This window comes from Dunckerocampus dactyliophorus, chromosome 5, assembly GCF_027744805.1.
Source record: "Dunckerocampus dactyliophorus isolate RoL2022-P2 chromosome 5, RoL_Ddac_1.1, whole genome shotgun sequence".
In the NCBI taxonomy this organism is placed as follows: domain Eukaryota; kingdom Metazoa; phylum Chordata; class Actinopteri; order Syngnathiformes; family Syngnathidae; genus Dunckerocampus; species Dunckerocampus dactyliophorus.
In genome coordinates, this window is record NC_072823.1 from 1,344,004 (window position 1) to 1,359,253 (window position 15,250).

The following is a 15,250-nucleotide window of genomic DNA, read 5'->3' on the forward strand; positions in this document are numbered from 1 at the left end:
CTCAAGTCAGTCCAAGTTCAGACTAACTCTTGGTGACGCCTTCTGATGCATCACGCTCTCATTGGCTGATTTTCGCGGCACCGCCTCCGCTTTCATCTCATTGGCTGAGTTATACAGGGCGTACGTGAGTTTGTGTGAGAGAGAGGCTTCTCCCTTCAATCTCCTTCCTCTTCGTAGTCCTCCTGAAACTAACTTAAACAATTAAGTTAAGTTACAAATTAAAATTTTGCACACAGCATTATCGTGTAGTGCGTGTGCGTTCGTCTGTGAGACCAGCTGACTCTTAGACTCTTTAAGTCGTGTTTCGACTCAGGCTAGTCCTCCTCCTTCCTGCCTCCACTTGCGCTCCTGATCAAGACATCTCATGAACGGTAGGATTGTTTTTGTTTTTCAGTTTTATTCATTTACAGTAATCTTATTTATTACCTTATTTTATATTGGAATGTTACTGTACTATGTTTATGCTAATGTTTTGTTATATTTTCCCACCATATTTGGTGGACTTTGAATATTTTGAAGTGCCAAAGTTGTGAGTTTGGGAAGATCTTGGAACGGATTAGGCTATTTACATGTATTTTACGCTTCGTATAACATAAAAACCCTATAACGGAATGGATTATTGACATTGTAGGGGCGTCTACTGTATAATAATTTTATGTATTTTGAAGAAGTCTAAGCCTTCAACCATGGCGAGCAGTAAGTGCATGGGATGCGCCACAGCAGCGATGACCACCAGGAGACCATCAGAGAACGGCTGTGGGAGCCTCAATGATGTGTCCGGGAGGACACCGAACACGAAGAATGAAATGCCTTTGAAGAGGTGATGGACTGGACTATAGAGGTTTTGTATCCTTACCCGAGGTATGTAAGTAAAGACTTCGGATAGCAAAAATGGTTTACAGGAATAAAATATTTTTGTTCAGAATAACCCTTATGGCTGCTGCTGTGATGTTTATAGCTAAAAGAAAAAGGGAAAAAGGCTGTTTCAGTGTGTTACTGATCAGCTACCTTGCTTGGATGACATAACTCAGGCTCTGTTTAAGTACAGTGTAACTTGATGAGGGGCCCCACCCGGTGGCTGTATCCCCTCACTACTCTTAGATGAGTGAGTTCATCTCAGATGGCAGGAAGCCTTGTTCGGTTGTGAGACATCTGTTGATGTTTTCTTTTCTTATGGCTCTATTGTCTTTGTTGTTGACCTAAAAACGCGCCACAGTGAGGTCCGGGGATGTGGCAGGCCATGTGCAGAGGGTGACACACTGTGGTGACTTTTTCTTGTGGTGTTGTTTTAAAGACAAAGTTTATGTTCCACCACTTCCAGCAAATATCCATGACATGAAAGATGGAAGATCAGCTGCAATCAACACGGTGGCCCGAGACATCCTGAGGTGCGTTTGGGAAGAATTCTCATATGGGCTTGATGTTGTCCGTGCTGCCAGTGGTGGCCACTTTGAGCACGTGTAAAACATGAAATGAAAACTTGCAGGTATGTACAACACGTGTGTCCCAGCTGAAGTTTTCTGTTGTTTTTCCTTTTTGAAATATTGCGTGCTGATTTTGGTGCATTCTTTTTGAATCACCCTGTACTATTTTCTAGGGCCCATGACACTATTCAAGCAACCAGTAGATGGCGCTGTGATGCTTCTGTATGCACAGGCAACATACTGTACTTACGAAAAACGTCACGTGCCATTCGCTGAATTAACCCATGCCGACTTTAAGTACAGGCATGGAAAACATGATGAGACCACCCTAGTTTCTTCAGCTCCGTTACACCCCTAATATTTACTTACCTGTTAAATGTTGTGCTGTCATTTTGTGTGTGTGTGTGTTAGCACCGTGATTGTAAGCAGTGTTCTGTTTGGTGACCCCCGTTTCTCCATGTGACACACTCTTGGTTCCGTGGTCGCTTATGCTTTCACCCTGTGAGCATCACTGGCTTACCTTAGACCTTGCGGGCCGCATTTACAGTAGTCTTTCCTGTCAAGAATGTGACTTGGTGGGCCGTAAATGGCCCGCAGGCCGCAAGTTTTGAGACAAGTGATGTATACAGTAACGTGCATGGCACAAACAGAGCTGTACCCGCCCCTACTTTGGGCACCCAGGTTTCTTTTAGAAACTCTTATAGACATTTATTGGTCAGCATTTGAGGATGCAGAAGACAGGGTTAGATGGAGACAACTGATTCGCTGTGGCGACCCCTGAAGGGAAAAGCTGAAAGGAAAAGAAGAAGAGACATTTATTGATGGTCCCTGCGGCATTTGTGTGTGGATCTGGGGTGAGCCATGCCAGTCAAAATATGAAGAAATGATGTTGGTTGGTCACTTCTAATCACCTGACAGCGACGGGGAGGTGATGTCGTGGTTTGCTTGTCTACATGGAAACGACAAGGCGTCGTTATCAGATTTTCCCACTTTGGAAGCCGTTTCAAGGTGCTCAGAACACCATTTCTGTGTGGATGAAAGGCTGAAATGATAAAATACTTGCCTGTTTTGACATGAATACGTTTCCGTGGGGATAGCCTTTTCAATCCCGAGTTCACCGATTTATTTCCTTGTTGCAGTGTTGAGTTTGGTTGGTAAAGTTGTGTGGAAAGAGCAAATCATTGTAGTTGTTCAAAGTGTGTATGCTCTCTGTTTTGTGCGTTAGTTTCAGATGCCCTCAGCCAACATCTTGGCACTGGATTATGCCTTTGCTCATCAGATTTGCTGTCCTGGAAATGCCCCTTGATCTTCAGAATTCTGACTACTTCCACATTTGTCAAATGATTCAAACTATTCTAGACCAAAACATTCCACTCATTGAAGACATCCAGGCAATGTATTGTTGGCATTCCAAGTTTTCTCGTAATTGCACCCCAGGTAGCAAATGAACATTGAAACAATGTTGAATTATCAACGTCAGATCATGTCAGGATTCCCAAATCTCAATGTGAAGGTTTTTCAAAAAGGTAGTGCAATAATTACACTTCCTGGTCACTAATTCCATTTAGGAAGGCGTAATCTCGTGAGTAATTAAATCACGTTTTTGGGGGAAAGTAACTAGTAGCGTCAATTAGTTTTCATAAAGTAACTGACCAAAGGCAACACGTTGAAGATTAGATTGCTTAGCAATTTAACATGTTGTCATTTCAGACTGATCTTTGTATCACGGAGAATCCATTCACGACAGGAGAATCTCCATTTGATGAGTGATTAAGTGGATGTACAGTGGTCTATTCTTAAACCCTGGGTTAGATTCTCTGAACATATCAGTGCAGGCACAGCGGATTCAAAGAAGGTTATGTTGTTTATTTTAAGCAACACACACAGAGACCAAACAGTGCCTACCTAAAAGAAGCCAGTGTCTTCTTTCCATAAATGAGGGCTTTAAATCTTGTAGCTGACTGCTGGAATCTCTTAAGCCTCTGGGAATTGTTGAACTATGAGACATGTGTTTTGGCACTTTGGCAGCGGACATTTGTAGCATATGATTATGATCAACTTTGCTTTTAGTATGCAGAGCTTTTCATTTGAATTAATGTTCCTAGGTAGCACTGTTTGGTTTGGTTTAGTTTTATTTGAACATGAAGGTTCCAATGGAATACATCTCATGAATCATCCTTTCACACTTCCACATGTCCAAATGGAGTAGGAAGAAGCAAAGCTTATTTAATCCTACCCCCCCATCTATTCTACATCTATTACAACACTTGTTATTCACTTCCTGCGTTGCATGTCAAGTTTTCTGTGATAATCAGGATACTAATACATAAAAGATGACAGTAAGACCAAAAAAAAAACATTTTGTATATAAATGAAATATCAATAAAAAAACAGAATTTTTTCCTTTTTGTTTTTCTTTTTTTCCCCTTTATTTATTTTTTCCCCTTTTTTCCCTTTTTTTCTCCTCCCCTTTCCTTAAAAAAACAAAAGCAAAAAAAAAAAAAAAAAAAAAAAAAAAAAATATATATATATATATATATATATAACGAACCTGACAGAACATCATTGTGATGATGAAGACTCTTCTGCCTTGTATTTAGCAAACATCAACTGCTTGTATTATTTATGAATGTGCTCATCTCTGGACTTTGTTGGACTTCCTTACTCAATCCCTTCCATAGTTTCATTCCACACACGGAAATGCTGTGGCTTTTCAACGTAGTTCTCACATATAAATGTTTTAAGTTCAACTTTCCTCTAAGACCATATTTCTCCTCTCTGATTGAGAAATACTGGATGAGGTTTTTGGCTAACAAGTTATTATTAACTTTATACATTATTCTAGCCGTTTGAAAGTGTACTAAATCTGCAAATTTTAATATCTGCGATTTTAAAAATAAAGGCTTTGTATGTTGTCTATACTTGGTATTATGAATGATCATCACTAATATGTGATATTAAAAATAAAGGTGTGTATGTTGTCTATACTTGGTATTATGAATGATCATCACTAATATGTGATATTAAAAATAAAGGTGTGTATGTTGTCTATACTTGGCATTATGAATGATCCTCACTAATATGTGATATTAAAAATAAAGGTTTGTATGTTGTCTATACTTGGTATTATGAATGATCATCACTAATATGTGATATTAAAAATAAAGGTGTGTATGTTGTCTATACTTGGTATTATGAATGATACTAATATGTGATATTAAAAATAAAGGTGTGTATGTTGTCTATACTTGGTATTATGAATGATCATCACTAATATGTGATATTAAAAATAAAGGTGTGTATGTTGTCTATACTTGGTATTATGAATGATCATCACTAATATGTGATATTAAAAATAAAGGGTTTGTATGTTGTCTATACTTGGTATTATGAATGATCATCACTAATATGTGATATTAAAAATAAAGGTGTGTATGTTGTCTATACTTGGTATTATGAATGATCATCACTAATATGTGATATTAAAAATAAAGGTTTGTATGTTGTCTATACTTGGCATTATGAATGATCATCACTAATATGTGATATTAAAAATAAAGGTTTGTATGTTGTCTATACTTGGTATTATGAATGATCCTCACTAATATGTGATATTAAAAATAAAGGGTTTGTATGTTGTCTATACTTGGTATTATGAATGATCATCACTAATATGTGATATTAAAAATAAAGGTGTGTATGTTGTCTATACTTGGTATTATGAATGATCATCACTAATATGTGATATTAAAAATAAAGGTGTGTATGTTGTCTATACTTGGTATTATGAATGATCATCACTAATATGTGATATTAAAAATAAAGGGTTTGTATGTTGTCTATACTTGGTATTATGAATGATCATCACTAATATGTGATATTAAAAATAAAGGTGTGTATGTTGTCTATACTTGGTATTATGAATGATCATCACTAATATGTGATATTAAAAATAAAGGTGTGTATGTTGTCTATACTTGGTATTATGAATGATCATCACTAATATGTGATATTAAAAATAAAGGTTTGTATGTTGTCTATACTTGGTATTATGAATGATCATCACTAATATGTGATATTAAAAATAAAGGTTTGTATGTTGTCTATACTTGGCATTATGAATGATCATCACTAATATGTGATATTAAAAATAAAGGTTTGTATGTTGTCTATACTTGGCATTATGAATGATCATCACTAATATGTGATATTAAAAATAAAGGTTTGTATGTTGTCTATACTTGGTATTATGAATGATCATCACTAATATGTGATATTAAAAATAAAGGGTTTGTATGTTGTCTATACTTGGTATTATGAATGATCTTCACCATCTTTTTTGCAGTACAGTGAGTGAGTGAAGATTGCTTTTGTAATTATTCCCCATATCTCCACACAATACATTAAATATGGTCACACTAAGGAACAGTACAGGGTGTGGAGTGATTTTTGGTCAAGAACATATTTTGCTTTATTCAAAATAGAGATACTTCTCGCCACTGTATGTGTCAACCAAGATGTTCTGTAAATGTACGTTCAGTCTGGAAGTGACTTTTAGTTCTACCAGCTGTTGGTACTGTAACTATACATTACATTATGGTGTTGGGCAACATTTTGATGAAGAAACCCGGTTACACACCTGGTCAAATTAGAGATGAGGGTTAGGGTTAATATTGAGCTTGTTGTCCTAATGTTCACACTCATTGCGGGTTCATTGTTCTTGTTCTTGTTATTATTTTACCTGTCCTGTCCAGCCAATAGGACAAGTAGCAGAGGTGGGAGAAAGTCAGTGTTTTGCAAGTCTCAAGTAAGTCAAAGCCAAGTCTCAAGCCAAGTCCGAAGTCATAAGCTTGAAATTTTCAAGTCTTTACAAGTCATAATCGTGGTTTGGTGTTTACCATTTTAACAATCCAACCATCTATAACATGAGATAAACGCATGAATGTATTTTGAATTTGTTAATTTTTTCAAAAAAATAAGGCCAATGTCACTCTCATCCGGGAGAAACTCGGAGTAGAACCGCTACTCCTCTGCATTGAGAGGAATCAGATGAGGTGGCTTGGGAATCTGGTCAGGATGCCTCCCAGATGCCTACCTGGGGAGGTGTTCAGGGAACGTCCAACCCTGTCCTTCCTGCTTCACTGCACCAGTTCACATACAGTACACATAGGACTTTGGGGGGGTGACTGGGCGTGGTGGGGGTGTAGGGTTGGCTTGTAGCAGCTCCTGCCTCAGACTCGGTCGCTTCTCCATTTTACGGCAATTTGCATAACAATAAACATAAAATAAAGTTAATTAGAATTCATATAACAGTGGAAGAGGATCCTACACTTTCCTTTGGCAGAGCAAATCTGTTTAGCATGTAAGGACATTTAGATCACCAATCCTATCTGCCCCAATGGGTGGACAGGACAAAAAAAGAAAGTCATAAAAAGGTTTTCTATGCTCCAACTACGCAAATACAGTATTCCATTTATTAATATTGAATCCTACTTCACAGAAATTCACTTATCCCTTACTCTGTGGTAGGAAACCTTTATTATAAAATTTTTAATTGTCGCATCTGCCCTTGTCACAGCCAGCAAGCGGCCAGGGAGATGACATAATCAATAACCAAGTAGCGTCCCATTTCTTAGTGGCTTATTCCCCTTGGAATGGTTTTCAGGGGTAGAGGTAAGACGAAGGCGAAGGGCTAAGAGGTGGAATTGGGATCCAGCCTAAGTTTCCTCTACCAATAGGGGATCAGAGAAGGCCGAAAGCCTTGCTTCCCTTTGCCCCTGTTGACCACCTCCATGAACTCCACCAATTACACTAGCATCCCAGCTACCGCTGGCCACATACACACACTCACACACTTTGTACCCAGTGTATTTTCATCTGTTTAGTAACACTGCTCATATTCCTGCTTGCATGCTCTAACCATAAATACACTTCTTTAGTCACGCTTGCACTGGATGCTTCCTGGATGGGTCCAAAGCTGACTAGCGTGCCATTTATTCTAATCCAGTTGAATGGAATCCAATTGAAGTGATGAAGTAGGAGTATTTTCAATCAGGACTGAGTCTATTTTGAGCAACAGCAACTTTATCCTGCTGGCAAGTAACTCTGCAAACGAGAGGGACAAGGAGAACACTGAAACGTAATGTGTGACAATGTGTTTCAGACCTCCAAATAATCTTGCTCAATTAGTCATGAAAAGCTGACCTGCACGACTGAATGGAATACATGTAGTCACACTGTGCAGCGTGAATGCTAACTACTCTTTCCTGTCAGGGTCAGCTGCTTTGTCAGGTCTTATAGTAACAGAAACAAGACACTTATTTCAAGCCGTAGTCACACTAGGCCGGTCGTACGAGTGATGGAACACTTGATTCTTATTACTGACTCCAGTCTTCATGAGTCACTCACTGAAGTGAACTGGGTACCCGATTCACTCGAGTCAGTTGTCACAAAGCGCGTGCAAGCCCCCCGTACCGAATCACTGAACCCGTCTCAGAGATCAGCATAGAAACTCGTCTTAGCGGCTACTGGCCGATAAAAGGCCGGCCAGTCAACTCAGCATCCGGCACGGCTCTTAAGGCTGAGGGAGTGAGAGTTACCAACGTGCACCGTTACAGTCGCACATAATGGACTCACTGAACCCGCCACAGAACGCATGTTTACTAAATTGAATTCCGCAAATCCCTCAAGATAATGCTGCACACTTTGGAGGTAAAATGATCGACTCCGCACCATTGTTGATCTGCAGCAAATGTATTTGTAACAAATCCATCCTGTCTTCCTCTCTCTCTTCTCTGCCTGTCAGCATCTTATGCGCTGTGCTCCCTCCCCACCCCCCAATGACAGATGTGGAAACAGAAGCGCCAACAATTGTTAATAGCAACAAAAATACAAAATACTGAGCAAAATAAACTTCTTTACTTCCAAATGAACCTTTTTCAGGATAGCCGAGCTGCGAGCACCCGTCATCATCCGGCGACCTTGTGGTAAATGCTCGAGTGTCTGGAGTGTTGTATCCGTAAGCTCTCGGTGGCTTGGAGTTTGCGAGTACCTGAGTTCTCAGAGTGTTCGGTGTTGGCGAGCGGCTCGTACAGGAACAGGAAGTGGAAAGGAGAGTTGATTTGAGGTAAGGGCGTCATCAATAACGCTTGCGTACGCAAAAAAAACAGGGCCGAGAAGTTGCTTATGCCATTTTCCACGCAAAGTATGCGATCTACCAACCCAACCTGATGTGAGAATGTGGGCACCCCACATGTGAAGCAGGGAAGTGAAGTCATATGTTAGAAATAAACATGCAATGAATGCCAGTAAAGATTTATCCATCATTGCATGAAAACATCACGCCATTATTGACGTAAAACATTTGTGGAAAGTGCTGTTATTTGACATGACACTGATGGATATTATTTGTCATTTACCCTAAACAGCATTACGCACCAGTGTATAGCATCTACAGCTAAAGATACATAAAAAACACAACGCAGTACATGAATATTTCATCATTTTATTTTATAATCATGATCATTTCTTTGTGCTGCCTGCCCCTATGGGCCTGGTGGCCTTCTGGCGGCCGGGGCCTGGCCTTGCTATTTGGGGCGGGGCTCTCTGGGAGGTGGAAGGCGGCCCCTTTCCTTTCATGCACTCTCAGTGACAATCACACGCCCACACATTCCTGCACCTTTATATATATATGAAGTCTTCCTTACATACAGAGATACCTGTACATATGCACACTCACAGTACATGCGTACTTCCCCACATTACTCACTGAGTTAACCAGGGTGTTATTATGTTGTTGGTTTTATTACAGCGACGGTGATATCAGCAGTATGACTATATATATATATGTGTGTATGTGCGGTATATATGTGTATATATATATATATATATATATGTATATATATGTATATATATATGTATGTATGTGTATGTATGTATGTATGTGTGTATATGTATATTTTTTTTTTTTACAATGATGTGCATTACAGTAACTTTAATTCTATTCACTATCATGGATAATCATTTCATTACTACAGTTATGTGTGACTGTTTCAATGCGGTATTATCATGGTGATCACTATCATAATTCATCATTTCATGACTGCTATTGTGTGCGACTGTTTCAATGCAGTATTGTCATTGTGATCACTGTCATAGTTCATCATTTCATGACTGCTATTATGTCTGATTGTCATTGACAGCTTTGTCATTGTGGTTGTTGATATTGATTTGTCCTTTATCCTTGTTCGTCTTTATAGTTGTCACGGACATTTATTTGCTGATGTCGTTCTGTATGTTTCTGTTGTTCTGTCACAATTGTTGTTGTTGCTGTTGTTGTCCTTGTCTCTTGTCTCTCTTTTTTTTGTTTTTGTCCCCTCTCGCCCCCCACCCCCGTTTCCTTTTCTCTTCTTCTCTGTCCCCTCCTGCTCCGGTCCGGTCGCTCCAAATTTGCTTTATAACAAGCATCAAGGTCGAATAAATTTTGTATGACAGGGGAAGTGTATATCACACTTCTCTCTGGCAGAGTAAATCTGTTGAGCACTTGACGGCATTTAGGTATACAATTCTATCTGCTTTAAAGGCTGGACAGGACAGGGGTAAAAAAAAAAAAAATAAAAAAAAAATAATCATGATCATTTTACCGTAAATCACGGTGTATAAACCATGCTTTTTTTCCACCTCTAAGAAGCAAAAAATCGGGGTGTGGTTTATACACGATGACAGGTCTGTGACCAGACTCGGACTGAAAAATATCAGACAACGCTTCTACAACGCTTCAGCGGAAGATCACTCGTACTACAAGCCGGGTCACACCGCCTGAACTTTGCTGTAGCGTTCCTGGAGCGGTAAAAAAAAAAATGAATCACCGCTCGTTCACCACCGTTTAACAGAAGTTGGACCCCGTTAAGGCAACGCCGTATCCGCTCGGCCACCGCTGATGGTCCCTCCTCCCGCTCCGAAAGTTTTGAGCTGCACAAAATATTACGAGCAGCCAATTTTCCGCCACGGCAAAGTTAATCACGGCTCCAACAACGCCCAGTCAAAGTTTGCCGCCGCTAGACGCAAGTTCGTGGACGCTTGGGTCCGCTAGGCTAGAATTTGGCTATAAATACCGGGAGACATTGACCACAAGCGCATTTGGAAAGCCGTCTGTGGGTCAGGCAGTTGCTTTGGCTTTAGCGCCCTCTGCTGTACAGTTGCTGAAAATGTTTGGGTGTGCTTGAATAAACGTTGGAGTTTATTCAAATTCACACTGAAGCAATGCAACATTATGTAATTCCATTGCAGATGAATTGATGGACTTTCTTCTTCTTTTTGAAATTGCTTCGTACCTTTAAGCATGTTGATTTGAGATGAAAGAGTTGGCAAGCATTTATGAACTCAACTTTTTTTTTTCCTCACCGTGAGCCTGAAAATGGGGGTGCGGTTAATACACGGGTGCGGTTTATACACCGTGATTTACGGTATGTGTCCGATTAGCATATCAAGTTGTAAAGATGATTTTAGGACATTTGAAGTGTTGGCTTCATATGAGTTAATAAGATAATAGGTGATCTGCTTGCAAATATCCTCACGTTCAGTCTGAGCTATAAATTGAAACCACCCGGTCAGAAGTATACACCGTCTTCAGCGTTGTTTGACATTTGGGTTTCTAACCAATGGGCAAAGACACAAGAACATTTTAAACTCAGACAGGTGCTTTTAAGTGCTTCTCACACACTTGATCTCCCTCCAGTCATACACACCACCCTGGGTTTCCATCATGCTTGCTCCCGAGGAAGGAGCAAGACATGAAAGTGAGGGAAGGTATTTTTGTATTTGGCTGTTCACACGTTAAATTCTAATATTTCTGGATCATCGTGACAATTGACTGATAATCAAGAGAAAACTAATATCATGTTTCGTTATGGCCCTCATCATTTTACTTGGAATGGGACTCTGCAAGGGAGGAACATTATGTTCTGCACAGGTAGGCTTATTCTGGTGTTACAAAAACGGAGGACTTGTGCTCCGTTTGAGGTTTGTGACAATGTACTGTAACTTGTGACGATGTACTGGATTTTTTGACTTATTGCGTTTTGTACTTCTGTGATTGAGTGACTGACTCACGACTAGAAATCTGTGGGATTGAGCCATGTCCTCTTGTACTGAGCATTATATTTAGCATCCGGTTGCTCTTGATACTGCATCATCAGTGAGAATGAACAGTTTATTTTCCTTCAACGGCAACACACGCCACTGTCATTAATCACTGCGTGATTGAGCTGACAAGGCACATGCATGTTGAAGGGAGGAGGGAACGTATGAATTGGCCACGTACTGTACTTGTTTAGTCAGCTGTCTTTTCTTGTGGTCAACAAAAGAAACGGAAGAAAGGAAGAAAATGAATTGGTTTTGACACCTACTGGCAGACCAGGGCAAACGTCTGCAATGCTAGTCAAGTTGCGCTGCTGTCTTTGCTATGTGTCACTTATGTCCAGAATGCAAGTGTGTGCGCTGCCTGTGCTTTCTGGCATTCCACAAATACGAGCTGTCCACCCAAGTGGAAAACGTGGATTTGCATTGATAAGTTGTGATCATAAAATATAAATATTATTGAAAACAACAGTGTCCCTGGTTTATAAATACATTTTTTTGCACCTACGCTGAATAAATACGAAGCAAATTAAAGCTGCCTGGAGGGCACTGACTATTAAACGTACTGCAAGCATCACATCTCGCTGTCTTCGTGCTTTTAGTCTGTAAAATAGGTGCTATGTAACACCCACAAGCGCACTAGATATGTTTTTTTTCAGATACTATGGCAAAGATTTGCCAGTTAGCTATGATTGAATTTATAGTCTGTCCTAACAACATCATGAATGAAAATTATTGATCGCCTCTCTGAGAATGCTTTTGTGTGTGTGTGTGTGTGTGTGTGTGTACGCGCTATGTACGGGAATACCAGACGGCAGTGAGTGACAGCTAAGTGGGGCCAAACGCCAATTTACACCAATTTTTATGCAGTTTAACTCGTGATTGTAAAAAATGTAGACATTTTTTTGTTCAGTCTGTTCTCTTAAACCAGTATGGCAACAACATTGATGGTGTTATTATATTTTTTGGTCAAAATTTTTTGTAGCAATAGTTGATAAGATGTTTTTTTTTAATCATTTTTTTAGTTGTTCGTCTACCACAGCATATTTTATTATTTTTTAGTACAATATAATATAATATACACAAAATATATCCATCCATCCACTTTCTATGCTGCTTATCCTCACTAGGGTCGTGGGTATACTGGAGCCTATCCCAGCTGACTTCGGGCCGGGTACACCCTGGACTGGTGTCCAGCCAATGGCCAATGACATCACTCACATTCATATCTATGGACAATTTAGAGTCTCCAATGAAGCTAACATGCATGTTTTTGGAATGTGGGAGGAAGCCGGAGTACCCGGAGAAAACCCCCCCACACACACGGGGAGAACATGCAAACTCCACACAGAAATGCCAGACGGAGATTCAAACACAGATATTCCAGATGTCCTGACTGTGTGGCCAACATTCTAACCACTAGGCCATCGTGGGACCCATAAATCTGGTATATGTACTATAAAATAAAAGCATAGTATTATTTTTAGTCTATATTCAGATTTCTTTCTTGAGAAAAAAAATGTATCCACAGTTTTTAATTACCCATTGACCAAAAAAACATACTATATGCGATGTCACATACATCAGTCCATCAAAATCTATGTAGACCTTTAAATGCAGTGAAAATAAGTGAATTTCAAGAATTTGAATTAGGATTCAACATTATTAAATGGAGTATTTTCGTAATTAGAGAATAAAAAAAAGTATTTGTGACTTTGTAAACACAATTTTTATCATATTAGAGCCCTCTAGACATGAAATAAGACCCATATAGTCACCGTTACGCTCCTATTAGCCAACATAGTAGACAGAACCAGAGAAAATAAGCCAAGTAAGACATAAATAAGACTTATGCGAGTGTGTGTTTCAATAAATGTCTTCCGGATGTGTGGACAGGAAGTGATATTGGGGATTCAGAGTTGAACTTTACGGCCACAACAGTAGCCCGTGTTGTTATTATTATGATGATGACGACGACTAATATTATTATTATTAGTATGTTATCGGGCCGCACGGTGGCCAGCACAGTAACAGCCTGGAGATCGGGAAGACCTGGGTTGGATTCTCCCCTGGGCATTTCTGTGTGGAGTTTGCATGTTCTCCCCGTGTGCGCGTGGGTTTTCTCCGGGCACTCCGGCTTCCTCCCACATTCCCAAAAACATGCAGGTGAGGTTAATTGGCGACTCTAAATTGTCCATAGGTATGAATGTGAGTGTGAATGGTTGTTTGTCTATATGTGCCCTGCCATTGGCTGGCGACCAGTCCAGGGTGTACCCCGCCTGTCACCCGAAGTCAGCTGGGATAGGCTCCAGCATGCCCCCGCGACCCTAATGAGGATGAAGCGATATAGAAAATGGATGGATGGATGGATGGATAGTATGTTATCATTGCGCCTGCTGTGAGATAAATAATTATGAAATAATTAAAGCCTGTGGTCTGTGAGCCTGCGGAGTCTGGTGAGTGTTACTAGTGACACCTCGTGGCCAGTGTACAGCTCATCAACGTTTCAACCTGTATAACCTGTATTTGTAATTTAGTTAATTTACAACATTTTTATGCTTACATTATTATTAGTCAGAAAGGAAAAAGCAGTGGCTCACTTATAGAGGTACTTCGAATTCAGAGCATTAAGAAAAATCTTTTTGACCACCTTTCAACTTGGCACAATCTCCAATACAAGGAAGATGTGAAGCTGCACGCTAGCTGCACAACTCCTGCCACAACACAGAGCTCACTGCTTGCTTCTTTTTCCTGTTGTGTTCCTCGTGAAATAAAAAGCAAAGTGGTGTGCTGTTATAATGCGGTGTCCTATCACATTGCTAAAGATATGTTCCCCGTTGCAACAGTGGAAAAAAGGCTGCTGAAGACGGTGGGCACAATTATTTAGCACAACAAGCTCTACCACAAATGTACAAGGAAGTCAGATAGACAGTTGCTCAGCATGATGCACTTGACAGGTTGGTGTTCCTGGCACAAAATAAGGACATGCTTCTGTCTTCTAAAAATGTTTACCTAAAAAATATGACACTGTTCGATGTCGTCAAGGCCATGTGGTGGTGTCACATACTGTACACTTTTGATTCGAGATGGCCCCACAGAAAAAAAGTCCACCAAAACTCGGCATTCCTCAGAGTACAAACAACACGCTCGTTCAACCTTTGGAGATAATCGTCACCGTTGATGCTGTTGCTTACTCGTTTTTTTTTGGTCTCACTCCCATTTGTTCTATTTGGAAGCTCTACTTACAACAAAATATAAATTCTTATAATTTTTCATCGGGTATTCAAATTTTGATCAGGAGTGTATTATGTCTACTAGGTCACACTTTACAGTAAGGTACACAAAAATACAGTAGTTACTGAGGAACTAATGAAGAACTAATGAGGAACTAATGACTAAGGCACATAAATTTAGACTAGTTACTGAAGAACTAATGAGGAACTAATGACGAAGGCACATAGATTTAGAATAATTACTGAAGAACTAATGAGGAACTAATGACGAAGGCACATAGATTCAGAATAATTACTGAAGAACTAATGAGGAACTAATGACGAAGGCACATAGATTTAGAATAATTACTGAAGAACCAATGAGGAACTAATGACTAAGGCACATAAAATTAGACCAGCTCATGCAGAATTAGTGAAGAACTAATGAGGAACTAATGAGTAGAGTAGTTACTGAGG

General features: G+C 39.7%; 1 protein-coding gene across 5 annotated transcripts in view; it reads left to right on the plus strand.

Annotated features, from left to right (window-relative positions):
* The window catches only part of LOC129181477 (cytosolic carboxypeptidase 4), a 98,782-nt gene continuing 83,532 nt past the window's right edge, over positions 1-15,250 (plus strand). For 2 of the 5 annotated variants that reach the window (XM_054776734.1, XM_054776738.1), the window contains exons 1-2: positions 1-371; positions 669-1,486. The gene's annotated coding sequence lies outside the window, so the exon portion shown is untranslated. Of the gene's footprint in view, positions 372-668; positions 1,487-11,214; positions 11,395-15,250 lie in introns of those variants that run through there. The other 3 variants (XM_054776735.1, XM_054776736.1, XM_054776737.1) reach the window with 3 other exon arrangements.